We start from the raw sequence: 12,974 nt of genomic DNA on the forward strand, positions 1-12,974 counted from the left end.
TCCCTTGTTGTCGAGGCAAATTATTGAAAACTGAATCAGATATGGAGCACTCTATTAAAAATAACCACGTGGCGAATCTATTTGTAAAATGAATGGTCACATCATAGTTTACTTGTTTTTAAGTTGAGGATTTTTGTGCACTGGGTTGTCTTCTAAAGAGGTAAAAATTTTTGTTAGAGATATGAGGTAGTCTTTGAAAAATAGCTCTTTTCTTATTACAAAAGAAACAGATGTTCGTACAGCATAAGTTTTAAAACACAAAAGAAAATACTTGTAAGAATCTGTTATGCCTCAGTCATGGAAACCACTCAAATGATATCTGAATGAAGAATAAAATGAAAGAGAAACCCCCCATATTCCACCATCTAGAGGTAACCACTGTTAACTTGGTGGTGTCTATCCTTCTAATATTTTTCTGTGCATATTTCAAGTGTACTGCTGTTTTATATGCTGTTGTTTTCACTTGACAAGGTGTCATAAACATTTTCCAGATCACTAGCTGGCTGCAAGGTACTCCCTGCTCAGCTGGATCAAATCTAACTGTATCTCAAATGCTGACCCACAGGCGTCCTAGCCAAAAGAATGGGAGGGAGCATTCTGAATTAAGCCCCTTTAAATGGATTGAAAATTACACTACATTAACACTTTTTTGTCCCACCCAAAAGTATTAAGCTGTCAGAGAAAAATTCACAGCCCTAGCAAAAGGACTGCTAGAGCCAGGCTGTGAACACAGTCCCAGCAGCAGGGCGTGTAGCCTGTCACCTGTCACCTGCCATGCTCTACCTGTTGGGTGACCTAGCTTTTTCTTTTTTTTTTTTTTTCCTTTGCTTTGCTGTTTTTTTTTTTTTTTTTTTTTTAGACTCAGAAGTTCCTTTAAGCCTCTGGCCATTGGAGGAGCTGATGGCAGCTTGACTGGGCCTCTGCCAACCATGAGGAAAGAAAAAGTCCCATTCATATTGTCCCTTATCACTGGGGGCTGAGCCCCATAGATAAATACTGGTTTCCTCCCTCACTATGTGTCACGGATTACATACTCACAGTGTTTCAACTGAACTCTGTGATTGAGAGGGGACAGTTCTTTCCCAGAAGCACTAAATCTGCTTTGGGGGTCCCGCAAGGGGGCTCAAAGACTGCAGTATGCCAAGCAGGCTGCTGGGTCCAGTCTTTCATGTTATTCTGTTACTAGGTATACACAGTTTAATGTGTATACCATATGCACAGGAGGCATGCAACTCAAAGCTATCTTTCCAGGGTGATGTTCAGAAATAGTTTATATTCATGGATAAAGAGAAGAAAAAGAAGCTACAATAAATAAGTGGATCTAGCCTGCTCCTTGAGTATATTAAGGGTTAGGATTTCCTTAGGTTTGGTTAGGTTTTCCTTATGGGAGCCAAACATCTTGGTTACTGCCATTACTAGCGATGTGACCATGGGCAAGCTCCTTAACTTCTTTATCACTCAGGTTCCTAAACTTTATAATAAGGATAATAACTCCTAGTCTATATTTCAAAGTGGACGTTTTCCGTATTGAATTATGCAATGTGTACACTCAGCACAGTAGTTAACCATAAGCACTCCATGAATGTTAACTATTATTATTGTCATTGTAATTGAGCTCTTTGTTTTCTTATAATGGTAAATTATGGGTGTCTTATCATTTGGGATTTCACCTCAGGACATATATCTTCTAGATAAAAACACATAGACTATATTCAGTTAACCAGGGGATCATCCTACAGACAGGTGAGAAGGCATAGACTAGTTTCTGTGACATAAACTAGAAGAGAATTAATGAGGTGGTTGAGACCAGTCCAATGTTATTTGCAAACTGACCCAGTTTAGCAGTTTAATGAGAAAGAGGCTTGATTCTGAGGCTTAAATGAAATTTAAGAACTACTTGTGGCTTTGCTTTACCAACCCAGTTTTTGTTGCCCCAGTAACTCAGAATGTCTTGCTCCAGAGCTGCTGCCAGCCTCAGAGAATGTGGCGAATAGTCGTTGCTGACATGCCTATCCTCCCGTCTCCTCTTTCTAGCACACACATCTTATGCTGCCCACCCACCTGATGCTCTGTTCTTACCAGTCCTACCAGTTCTCATTTTGCCTGAGAACTTCAGGGACTCAACAGCTGGGCCCAGGCTGAATTTGATATTACTGTGGCTTGGCAACTTCATGTTAGTAGATCCAAACTCCCCATGCAGTCAAGGGCAGGGATGGTCCTAGATTCTGGTGGTTTTAGAGCTGCCAGAAGGAGCATGAGAACTGTGGTCCATACTCATCCTGCCCTCACTTTCCTTCTGAGTGAATCCAAAGTCGCAGAAAGCAAAGCAAAAATAATTCTCCTTGTTAAATACTGATCTAATTTATTAGAGCCCATCCAGAATATACCTGCCAACTGTCAGAGTCAGGAATTATTTAGTGGAATTTTAGAATCCCTAACAAGAGCTAGTCTCTCATTCTCTCCTAAAATTTACATTCCTGCCATCGCCAGAAATAAAAAAAAAGAAAAACACAAAAAAAGCCATAGCCAAGCATGGTGGTGTGTACCTGTAAGTCTCAACTACCCTGAACACCGAGGTGAAAGGATCACATGAGCCCAGGAATTTGAAACCAGCCTGGTCAACTTAGCCAGACCCCATCTCTAAAAAAAAAAAGAAAAAAAAAAGTGTAAAGCCTACGTTCATAAACTCATGTGTCTTATTATAAAGGTATCCCCAAAAGATAATTTTGTTACCTTGGAAACTTCAGGTAACAATACTTCCCTTGGCAAGTCTGTCCTTTTCCTTTCTTCCTTCCTACCTTTGGGTGTAACCTCAACCCTTCCTGATGCTATTTAGGCCCATAGGATCAGCTCATGTTAAGATTTTTGTGAGATCCTTGCCCAGTCCATGCACATCAGTCCATCAACTCTATGCTCAGTATTTTCTATTTAAGTTGTTCACTGCTGACTGCTTTTACAGGCACACTGTGTGAGTTCTAGTTTAAACATTATAAAGTGGAGTGAGGATGTCTTCTTACATTGGAAGATGATCTACAACTTATCGAGTGTTCACCATTGAAATTGTAATTACTTCATGCCTCATTACAGATAAGGTGAAATATCTTGTTTAGCATCTATGGAACAGCAATAATTATATCTGCTTGAATATATCTCAGTTAGGGCTTTCCAAAAAAAAGATATTTAACAGTGGAACAATACTCAACAACTATAATAATTATAAACTAGATGTATCCTAGCCCTATTCTATTTCATTATTTGGCAGTATATGCATGAGTTCATTTTATGATTTTCCAAAATCTATCAATGATAAGGAAATTATTAGATTGCTTCTGAATTTTCAATTATAGTTCTTTTCCTAATGATGTGTATTCTCATTGGATTCCTTAGCTCACCAAAACTTTTTTTCATCATAGCCAAATTCTGACAGAACTATGTTTGAACTATACTTACCCTTTAAATTCTAAGGCTAATTGTAAATTTTTCATCATCCTTTTAATATGGCAAACTTTATTGAGAGGTAAAGAATCAGTTAAATTAAAAAAATTTTAATCATGAATCAATCATCAGGGCAGCTAAGACCTCAATAAACCATTTTTTACATGAATTTGGAAAGGAACTATTTCCTCCAAGCAGACTCTGCCCTCCGCTGCCTGCACCCAGGGTACAGGGCTTGGTGAGTGGAGCACAGACAGGATGTCAGTGCCCTTGAGTCCCCTTTGTAGAGCCCAACAGCACAACCATGCCTAGCGGCTCTAGGAACAGTGTCGAAATTAGCTTTATTTACAAAGTTACTCATCTTTATTTACTAAGTTGATCCAACCAGTTCAAACACACTTCTAGGACAAAACCTAGAAATGAGCATACTGACCAGAATGTCAAAGTAAAGTCAAAGTAAAAAATGAATGAGGGGTATGGTAGAATCATGAGTTAGTTAAATTTATAAGGATAACTGAAAGAGTAAAACCAAAATTAAGCTACCTACCTCTGGTATGGAAGTCAATGGGGTATAGACACTTTTGCTTATCTCTTAAGTTAGTTTCATGGGACTTCTGGTTTTGACTATTTTCTTTAAAAAAAATTTATGGAGATAAAAATTGATAAAGTCTTCTCACAGTGTGGTTTGGAAGCAACTCTTAGAAATTTGAATGGGCAAATCTTCGGCCCAGCAATTTCATTCTAAATACCTGTCCTAAAGAAATACACATATTAACAAAGAGTACAAGGATTGTAACAATATTTCCAATAGCAAAAAAAAAGACTGCACAAAAATTCATCAATAATGGGTTGATAAAAACAAATCTTTGTGTGCCCATATTGTAAATGTAATAATCATACGATTCTATTTGAACTGACAAGGAATAAGACCAAAGAAAATATACTAATGAAGCAAAAAAGGCAAATAGCAGAATAGTAGAAATCCCATTAATGTAAGAAAAATGCGTGTGGTAAATGTGCAGATGTGTGTATGTATGTGTAAACGCAGAGAGAGGTATTTAGGAGGACATATTCCTAAGTGGTCATTGCTGAGGAAGAGTGTGAGATTTGAGGAGCTGGAACAGAGATGGGAGGGTAGAAAATTGGGAGAGGGGATTCATAAGGGACTTTTAGTTTCTGCTCTATATGCCTTTGCAATTTTTTAAACAATAAGCATGAATTACTTTTGTAATTTAAAAGTAATTTTAAAGAATTTTAAAGATAAAAAAAGAAAAATGATTACTCATAACTGCATCACCCAAACACAACAATTTTCATTTACATGTATTGCCTCCCAAGCTTTTAATATGAGTTTAAGTATGGGGAAAATATATAAAATTTCAAAATTACATAATAAGAATGTTGCTATATAGTCATTATAACTTTGAATTTTATATTTTTAATATAAACTACATAACTACAGTATATGAATTGCCATTTTGTTGCAAATAACTATCATCTGGTATTGATGCATATACATACAATTATTGTACCAGAATGTAATCAACCAAAGCAGTATGTTAGCTGCTTTGGACTTTATGCTCTTCTCATAAACAATGCAGAAAAAAATAGTTTATAAGGTATTTTCTCTTTGGATTATACCTTTAAGGAAAATTATAAGTTGCAAAGCGATCAAATTAAACAAGAATTTAAACATTGCATAACTCTTAATATACATTGCCAATTTTCTTTTCAAAAGTATAGTTTTAACCTTATTGCCACAAAAAGTGTATTAGTTTTACTTCATCTTCACTAGCATTGGGTATTAATTTTTTAACTACTCTGGCCAAGTACAACAATATATTTCTTGAATAAATTATAAATTTGAACATTTCCCTTGTGTTACAACTGCAGTTGACAGTTCAGGTCATTTTTGATTTATTTAACAATTTTGCTTTTACTAATAACAATAATAGGTAACTCCCATTGAGTGTTTATCAAGTTCCAGGCACTGTTCTAAGTATTTTACATATATATCACATCTAAACCTCACAAAACTCCAAAAAGTATTACCATAATAGCCATTTTACAGATGGAGAAACTGGGACCCAGATAAGTTTATATCATAGGAAGTCTAACATCAAAGCTGAGGCTCTTACTGTCACCTCACTATATAGCTGTACATGAGTGTATTAAATAATTAAGATGTCATCCCTTTACCTGTCATACTTACCAAAAGTATTTTCCCAGTGTTTTGTATTTTTGTTGTTCTTGTGTTTTTATATGCAGAACATATTAATGTTCTTATAATCAATTGAGCTTTTTCTTCATTTTGTAATTATTTCTATCATTTCTAAGCTTATAAAGATGTCTCTGTTCCAGAGACTTGAGAAATTTTCAAATCTGTTTTCTTCCCATGTGTACATACATGTGTAGTATGTACGAATATATGTATGTGAATATATTAATGTATTTGTATGTGTGCATATATACACATAAACACAGACATATGCACATACTCTTTTTAACCCACGCAGACATTGTCTTGCTGTACAATAATACAAGGCATTTGGGGCTGCTTTTCTGACCCTGACACTGTTGCTGGGCTGAGAATTACTCTGCCAGTGTCCAGATGAGATACTGAGCCACCAGGATTTAAATCTTCAACTTACCTTTGCTCCAAGTGATATGATTAAGCAGAGATTACTTAACCCAAGCCCCAGTGAGTCATTCCAAACCCTTGAATCAGTCTGACAAATCCACAAAGCTTCTGTTGAATTACTGCCTTGGAGAATTCTTTGCCTGACTGGTTGAACACTGGATGACTGCAAGCCTGATGATTTATAGAAAGGCACAAGTCTGACCCAATGGGCACACCCATTGTATTTCTACAGAGAAGAAATATCTTTGGAGTTAAATTGGTAGGTCCCAAATGAATCAATAGAGCAGCACATGTGGTATGCTATTACTTGTGGAAGAGAAAATATATGTCTTCTGTATATAGAAAAAAGGATAGATATAGATTAAGATATGGATATATAGATATGATATAGCTATATGGGAGGGTGAGGACTGGCTGTGACTTTTCATTATCCTTTCATAACTTTTTAAAATTTAATTTTTAATTTCAACTTCTATTTTAGATATGGGGATATATGTGCAGATTTTTTACATGAGAATATTACATGATACTGAGGTTTGGAGTACAAATCCTGTAACCCTCGTAGTGAGCATAGTACTTGATAGGTAGTTTTTTAACTTCACCATGCCCTCTAGTAGTCCACAGTTTCTACTGTTCCCATATTTATGTCCATGTATGCTCAAAGCTTATGTCCATGTGTTCTCACTTATAAGTGAGAACATGCAGTATTTAGTTTTCTGTTCTTGCATTTATTTGCTTACAATTATGGCCTCCAGCTCCATCCATGTTACTGCAAAGGACGTGACTTTATTCTTTTTTATGGCTGCATAGTATTCCATGGTATATATGTATCACATTTTCTTTATCCAATCCACCATTGATGGGCACCTGGGTTGATTCCATGTCTTTGCTATTGTGAACAGCGTAGCACTGAACACATGAGTGCATGTGTCTTTTTGGTAGAATGATTTACTTTCTTTTGGGTATATACCCAGTAATGGGATTGCTGGGTTGAAATGTAGCTCTGCTTTAAGTTCTTTGAGAAATCTCCAGACTGCTTTTCACAGTGGCTAGGCTAATTTACATTCCCACCAGCAGTGTATAAGCTTTCCCTTTTCTCTGCAACCTCTCCAGCACCTGTTGTTTTTTGACTTTTTAATAACAGCCATTCTGATTGAGATGGTATTTCACTGTGGTTTTGATTTGCATTTCTCTGGTGATTAGTGATGCTGAGCATTTTTTCATGTTTCTTGGTGACATGTATGACTTCTTTTGAGAAGTGTCTGTTCAGGTCCTTTGCCCATTTTCCAATGAAGTTATTTGTTTATTGCCTGTTGGTTTAAGTTCCCCATAGATTCTGGATATTAGGTCTTTGTCAGATGTATACTTTGCAAATATCTTCTCCCATTATGCAGGTTGTCTGTTTGCTCTGCTGATAGTTTATTTTGCTGAGCAGAAGCTCTTCGGTTTAATTAGGTCTCACTTTTCTATTTTTGTTTTTGTTGCAACTACTTTTGGAAACTTAGCCAAAAATTCCTTGCCAAGGCTGATGTTGAGAAGGGTATTTCCTGGGTTGTTTTCCAGGATTTTTATAGTTTGAGGCCTTACATTTAAACCTTTAATCCATTCTGAGTTATTTTTGGATTATGGTGAAAAGTCAGGGTCCAGCTTCGATCTTCTGCATATAGCTAGCCAGTTATCCCAGCACCATTTATTGAATAGGGAGTCCTTTCCCCATTGTTTGTTTTTCTTGGCCTTGTCAAAGATCAGATGGTTGTAGGTGTGTGGCTTTATTTCTGAGTTTTCTATTCTGTTCCATTGGTCTATGGTCTGTTCCATTGGTCTATGTGTTGTTTTTGTACCAGTACCAAGCTGTTGGGTTACTGTGGCTTTATAAGAGCCATCTATGAAAAACTGACAGCCATCATTACACCAAATAGGCAAAAGCTGGAACTATTCCCCTTGAGAACTGGAACAAGACAAGGATGCCCATTCTTACCACTCCTATTCAACATAGTACCGGAATTATTAGAGAAATCAGGCAAGAGAAAGAAATGAGGCATCCGAATAGGACAGGAAGAAGTCAAACTATCTCTCTTCACTGATGATATGATTCTATTCCTAGAAAATCCTGACGACTCTGCTAAAGGCTCGTAAAATTGATGAATGACTTTAGCAAAGTTTCAGGATACAAAATCAATGTACAAAAATCGGTAGCATTTCTATACATCAACAACATCCAGGCTGAGAGTGAAATCAAGAACACAATCCCTTTCACAATAGCCACAAAGAAAATAAAACACCTAGGAATACAGCTAACCAAGGAAGTGAAATATCCCTACAAGGAGAGCTACAACACACTGCTGAAAGAAATCAGAGATGACACAAATAAATGGAAAAACATTCCACACTCATGGATTAGAAGAATCTAAATATTGTAAAAATGGCCATACTGTCCAAATCAATTTACAGATTCAATGCTATTCCTATCAAACTACTAACATCATTCTTCATAAAATTAGAAAAAAGTATTCTAAAATTCATATGGAACTAAAAAGAGCCCAAAGAGCCAAAGCAATCCTAAGCAAAAATGAAACAAAGCAAAAAACAAAAACAGCAGCAACAAAAAACCAAAACAAAGCTGTAGGCATTAAACTATGTTTCATAATTTTGAATTTTGTTTCATGTGCCTGTATTACCTATTTATTAAAATTTTTATATCAAAAATAGTGAAGGTCAAGTTCAAGAATTTCACTAATAATACAGTAATATTTTCTAGTCACCTTATTGAGAGGTAACAGCATGCTGGCAGTCCTCACAGCCCCCCGCTCGCTCTCAGCGCCTCCTCTGCCTGGGCTCCCACTTTGGCGGCACTTGAGGAGCCCTTCAGCCCACCGCTGCACTGTGGGAGCCCCTTTCTGGGCTGGCCAAGGCCAGAACCGGCTCCCTCAGCTCGCAGGGAGGTGTGGAGGGAGAGGCGCGAGCGGGAACCCGGGCTGCGCGCGGCGCTTGCGGGCCAGCTGGAGTTCCGGGTGGGCGTGGGCTTGGCCGGCCCCGCACTCGGAGCAGCCGGCCGGCCCTGCCGGCCCCGGGCAATGAGGGGCGTAGCACCCGGGCCAGCGGCTGCGGAGGGTGTACTGGGTCCCCCAGCAGTGCCAGCCCACCGGCGCTGCGCTCGATTTCTCACCGGGCCTTAGCTGCCTTCCTGCGGGGCAGGGCTCGGGACCTGCAGCCCGCCATGCCTGAGCCTCCCACCCCCTCCATGGGCTTCTGTGCGGCCCAAGCCTCCCCGACGAGCGCCACCCCCTGCTCCAAGGTGCCCAGTCCCATCGACTGCCCAAGGGCTGAGGAGTGGGGGGCACACGGCACCGAGACTGGCAGGCAGCTCCACCTGCAACCCCGGTGCGGGATCCACTGGGTGAAGCCAGCTGGGCTCCTGAGTCTGGTGGGGATGTGGAGAACCTTTATGTCTAGCTCAGGGATTGTAAACGCACCAATCAGCGCCCTGTCAAAACAGACCACTGGGCTCTACCAATCAGCAGGATGTGGGTGGGGCCAGATAAGAGAATAAAAGCAGGCTGCCTGAGCTAGCAGTGGCAATCCGCTTGGGTCCCCTTCCAGTCTGTGGAAGCTTTGTTTTTTCGCTCTTTGCAATGAATCTTGCTACTGCTCACTCTTTGGGTCCACACTGCCTTTAAGGGCTGTACTCACCGTGAGGGTCCACGGCTTCATTCTTGAAGTCAGTGAGACCAAGAACCCACCAATTCCAGACACACTATGACCATTATTACAGGGTTGATCTCATAAAGGGCTAATAATTCCAAGGCAGTTTGGCAACATCCTTCATTACACAACACTTAAATTTGTTGTGCTATGCAGCCCACCTGCAGTTTGCTCTCTTAGGAATCCAGTACTCTGCTTTGGCTGAAAGAAACTACATTTCCCAGGTTGCTTGGACCTCTGGTCCAGCTAGCTATAGCCAATGGAAGGCATGAGCACTAGAATGAGGGGTAAAAGGAAGAAAGAAGCCAGGGTATGTTTCTCTCTGTGTTCCCTGTGGTATTTCAAGCACCAGTAATGTCCCCTCTGTGGTCTCAGCTCCAACTGGAAAGTCTCTACTATGGTTCTAGTCCCCACAGAATGGCCCTGGGCTCTGATAATGCCACTTTCTGCTATTATTCTTCCAGTCTTAAAGTGAGAGAAGGTTGCTAATCTCTGGAATTCTCTCTGCATTTCATGTTTGGCTTCTCTGCTCTTCTGTTTCATAGGTAACCAATTCTTTATGTCAAATTTACTGTCAGCAAAACCTGGAACGGCTTGTTTTCTGGCCAGAGGGCCTGACTGATATACTTCACATTTTCTGTTTCTTGCTTTGAAACACCCTTCTCCATGAGAAAAACAGCTCAGTAGTTTTTCATATAACATCTGACCTTAGATTCACATTGCAGAACTCCTAACATACTAGCTTTACGTTAGTTTTTTGCACCCCGCCCCTATATTTCATAACTGCCATTCTTTATCTTTGCTTAATGCTATAGATGCCTTTTAAAAGGACACTATTTGTAGATACATGCATAGGCATAATGGCCACTGCATTCTTTTCAAAACAAGAACACTTACAGCATTAATTGTGGAAATTTCTCTGATCAAACTCCTGGGGCCAGAGGAGTTGCCCAAGCTGCCTGGGGCCACAGAAGTCACCCAAGCTGAGCTATTAGAGAAGGCTCATATTCAGAGTCTCTCTCCCACAGAGGTTTTAGGGGAAAATGACTGAGTGGTGCTCACGTGCAGACTCTACATTTCTCAGCTGGCTTTGTCTCAAGCTCTTCTGGTGTAAGAAATCAAAATCTCATTTCACTTGTTCCTCAGGAAAGACAATTATTCTCAACCAAGCCAGTGGCCTTTATTTAAAGGTCATGGGCTTATCTCTTGTCACCACAGAGTGCTCACCAGAGTTTATCCTAAGCCTAACTACTGCAGATTATAGGTTCATGTGGGGTTTGCTAACACATTGTTCTAATTCATCTGAAATGATTGAGTTTTCTCAATTCATATGCATCCGAATCATACTCTGGCCTGGTCAGTATTATCCTTCTTCATAATTACAGGCTGTGTCTCACTCATGGCTTCTGACTTATTCATGGCCCCTTACATCATGCTTTTCTGAACTCGAGTGGACTCCACCCCTTCTTACTGCCCCTGCACCTGTGGCCTCTTTTGTCCACCTGCTGCAGGTGAGAATGCACCTCCTTTCTTCCTTGACAATCCCCTTTTCTAATGCTGGCCTGATCCTTCTAACCGCTAATCACAGCAATATGGAGCTAACCTAAACCCTGCGCCCCATCCAACCTCAGCTATAGAATCTGTCCCCATCCCCATCCCTCTACTTTTTGCTTTTGAGCCAGTCTTACCCATCCTTTCACCAATCCTGTTAATGTCCCACATATGGCCCCATCCTGCCACCCCAAAGGTCCTGTCCCTCTAACAACATGCCTTTGACTCTGACTGTTAAATGTCAGGGTAACACCATCTCTGGCATGGGAACAATCATAGCTGTTGAATGTCCCATCCCCCTACACTGGCTATGCTAGGGGCCTAGTGTCTATCTCTCTTAGTCCTTTAACTGCTCCCCAACAGAGCTTCAACTTCCTCTCACAAATCTCCCACCCATCCATCCATTGTTACCCCTGGCCTGACCCTGCCATAGCTATAGAGACAGATTTACCAAGGACACCAATGAAGCTTAAACTTCGGATGTCCTAGCTTGCATGGGCCCTTTGCAAGGTCTCATATCTAATTTTGTATTATTCTTCTTAAAGAGGGCCCCCCAAGTGGTCTAATCTTCAGGCCACCGCAAAGCCTGGACCTGCCCCTGCTTAGGTGGTAGCTCCCTTGATTATCTTGGAATTAGGGAAATGTTCCCACTCGCATTTCCATACTGCTTCCTGGAAAAATGTGCTTGTGGATAGAACCGAAATTGAACTTTGAATGCCCTCAACCTTAGAAACATTGTTAAACCTAGTGGTTAGTTTTAATTATAAGACAAGTGCTTGGTTTCAGCTGCTTTATAGGTTAAATAGGTTTTTTGCTGATCGGCTTTGGAAACCTACCATTGAACAAGTGACTTGTAAACAAACTTCTGGAATGTAAACCACTTCTAAATTGTAGGCTTCAGGGACTTTGCATTAACAAAAGCCCATAAACCACAGCATATGTACCCTATTTTATACCTTGTGTGGAAATTTATGTACAAATAGTGACATTTTGTCACATGGAAGAAATTACCCATTAAATTCAACCAAAAGATGTAGTAATATGCAACTAGGCATGATTTATAACTATAGCAATCAGTCAACCTAGATTTTCTGAGGTAGTTCAATAAGAAATATTCTGCTCTATGATCACCGTGTGTGACTCCAGTTCACTGTCATATGCTCAGAAACTAATACAGTATCTGGCACACAGTAGACATTCAAGCAATGCATTCAAAATTAATGATTGTGTAAGACTGTTTGGCAAACTATGTGCCCTGCTTTTGGTTTTAAAACTATGGTCACTGATTATAGTTATAATAAACATATACAAGCAATTTAATATTCCTTTTTATTATTTCTAAGTATACATTGCTAACTATATAAATTTGTATAATTTTTCAAAACTCACCTCCAAAATAAAATAGCTTGGATTTCAGTGGAAAATGTATACATTAATGATTCTATCCTCAGTGAAAAAAAATGCTTTACCAAACAGTTACAGAGCTTCTTACACAGAATACTACATGTTTTTTTCATATCCATTTGGAGGAATGCTTTTATATCAACTTGGCATGTAAATCATTTTATTTTTAAAGAATCAGTATGGTTACAGCATTCTAACCTCCCACATAATTCTGCTAAATGTTACAAATATGTTACACACA

The 12,974-nt window shown here is 39.5% G+C and overlaps 1 long non-coding RNA gene across 2 annotated transcripts in view; it reads right to left on the minus strand.

Moving 5' to 3' along the window:
* LOC109026163 (uncharacterized) overlaps positions 1 to 9,814 on the minus strand; it is a 73,935-nt gene extending 64,121 nt beyond the window's left edge. Inside the window, exon 1 of one of the 2 annotated variants that reach the window (XR_008678452.1) lies at positions 9,767 to 9,814. This is a non-coding gene — a long non-coding RNA (uncharacterized lncRNA). Of the gene's footprint in view, positions 1 to 8,838; positions 9,090 to 9,766 lie in introns of those variants that run through there. The other variant, XR_008678453.1, reaches the window with a different exon arrangement.
* Positions 9,815 to 12,974: the final 3,160 nt, after the last annotated feature.

Source organism: Gorilla gorilla, chromosome 2 (genome assembly GCF_029281585.2).
Source record: "Gorilla gorilla gorilla isolate KB3781 chromosome 2, NHGRI_mGorGor1-v2.1_pri, whole genome shotgun sequence".
NCBI lineage: Eukaryota > Metazoa > Chordata > Mammalia > Primates > Hominidae > Gorilla > Gorilla gorilla.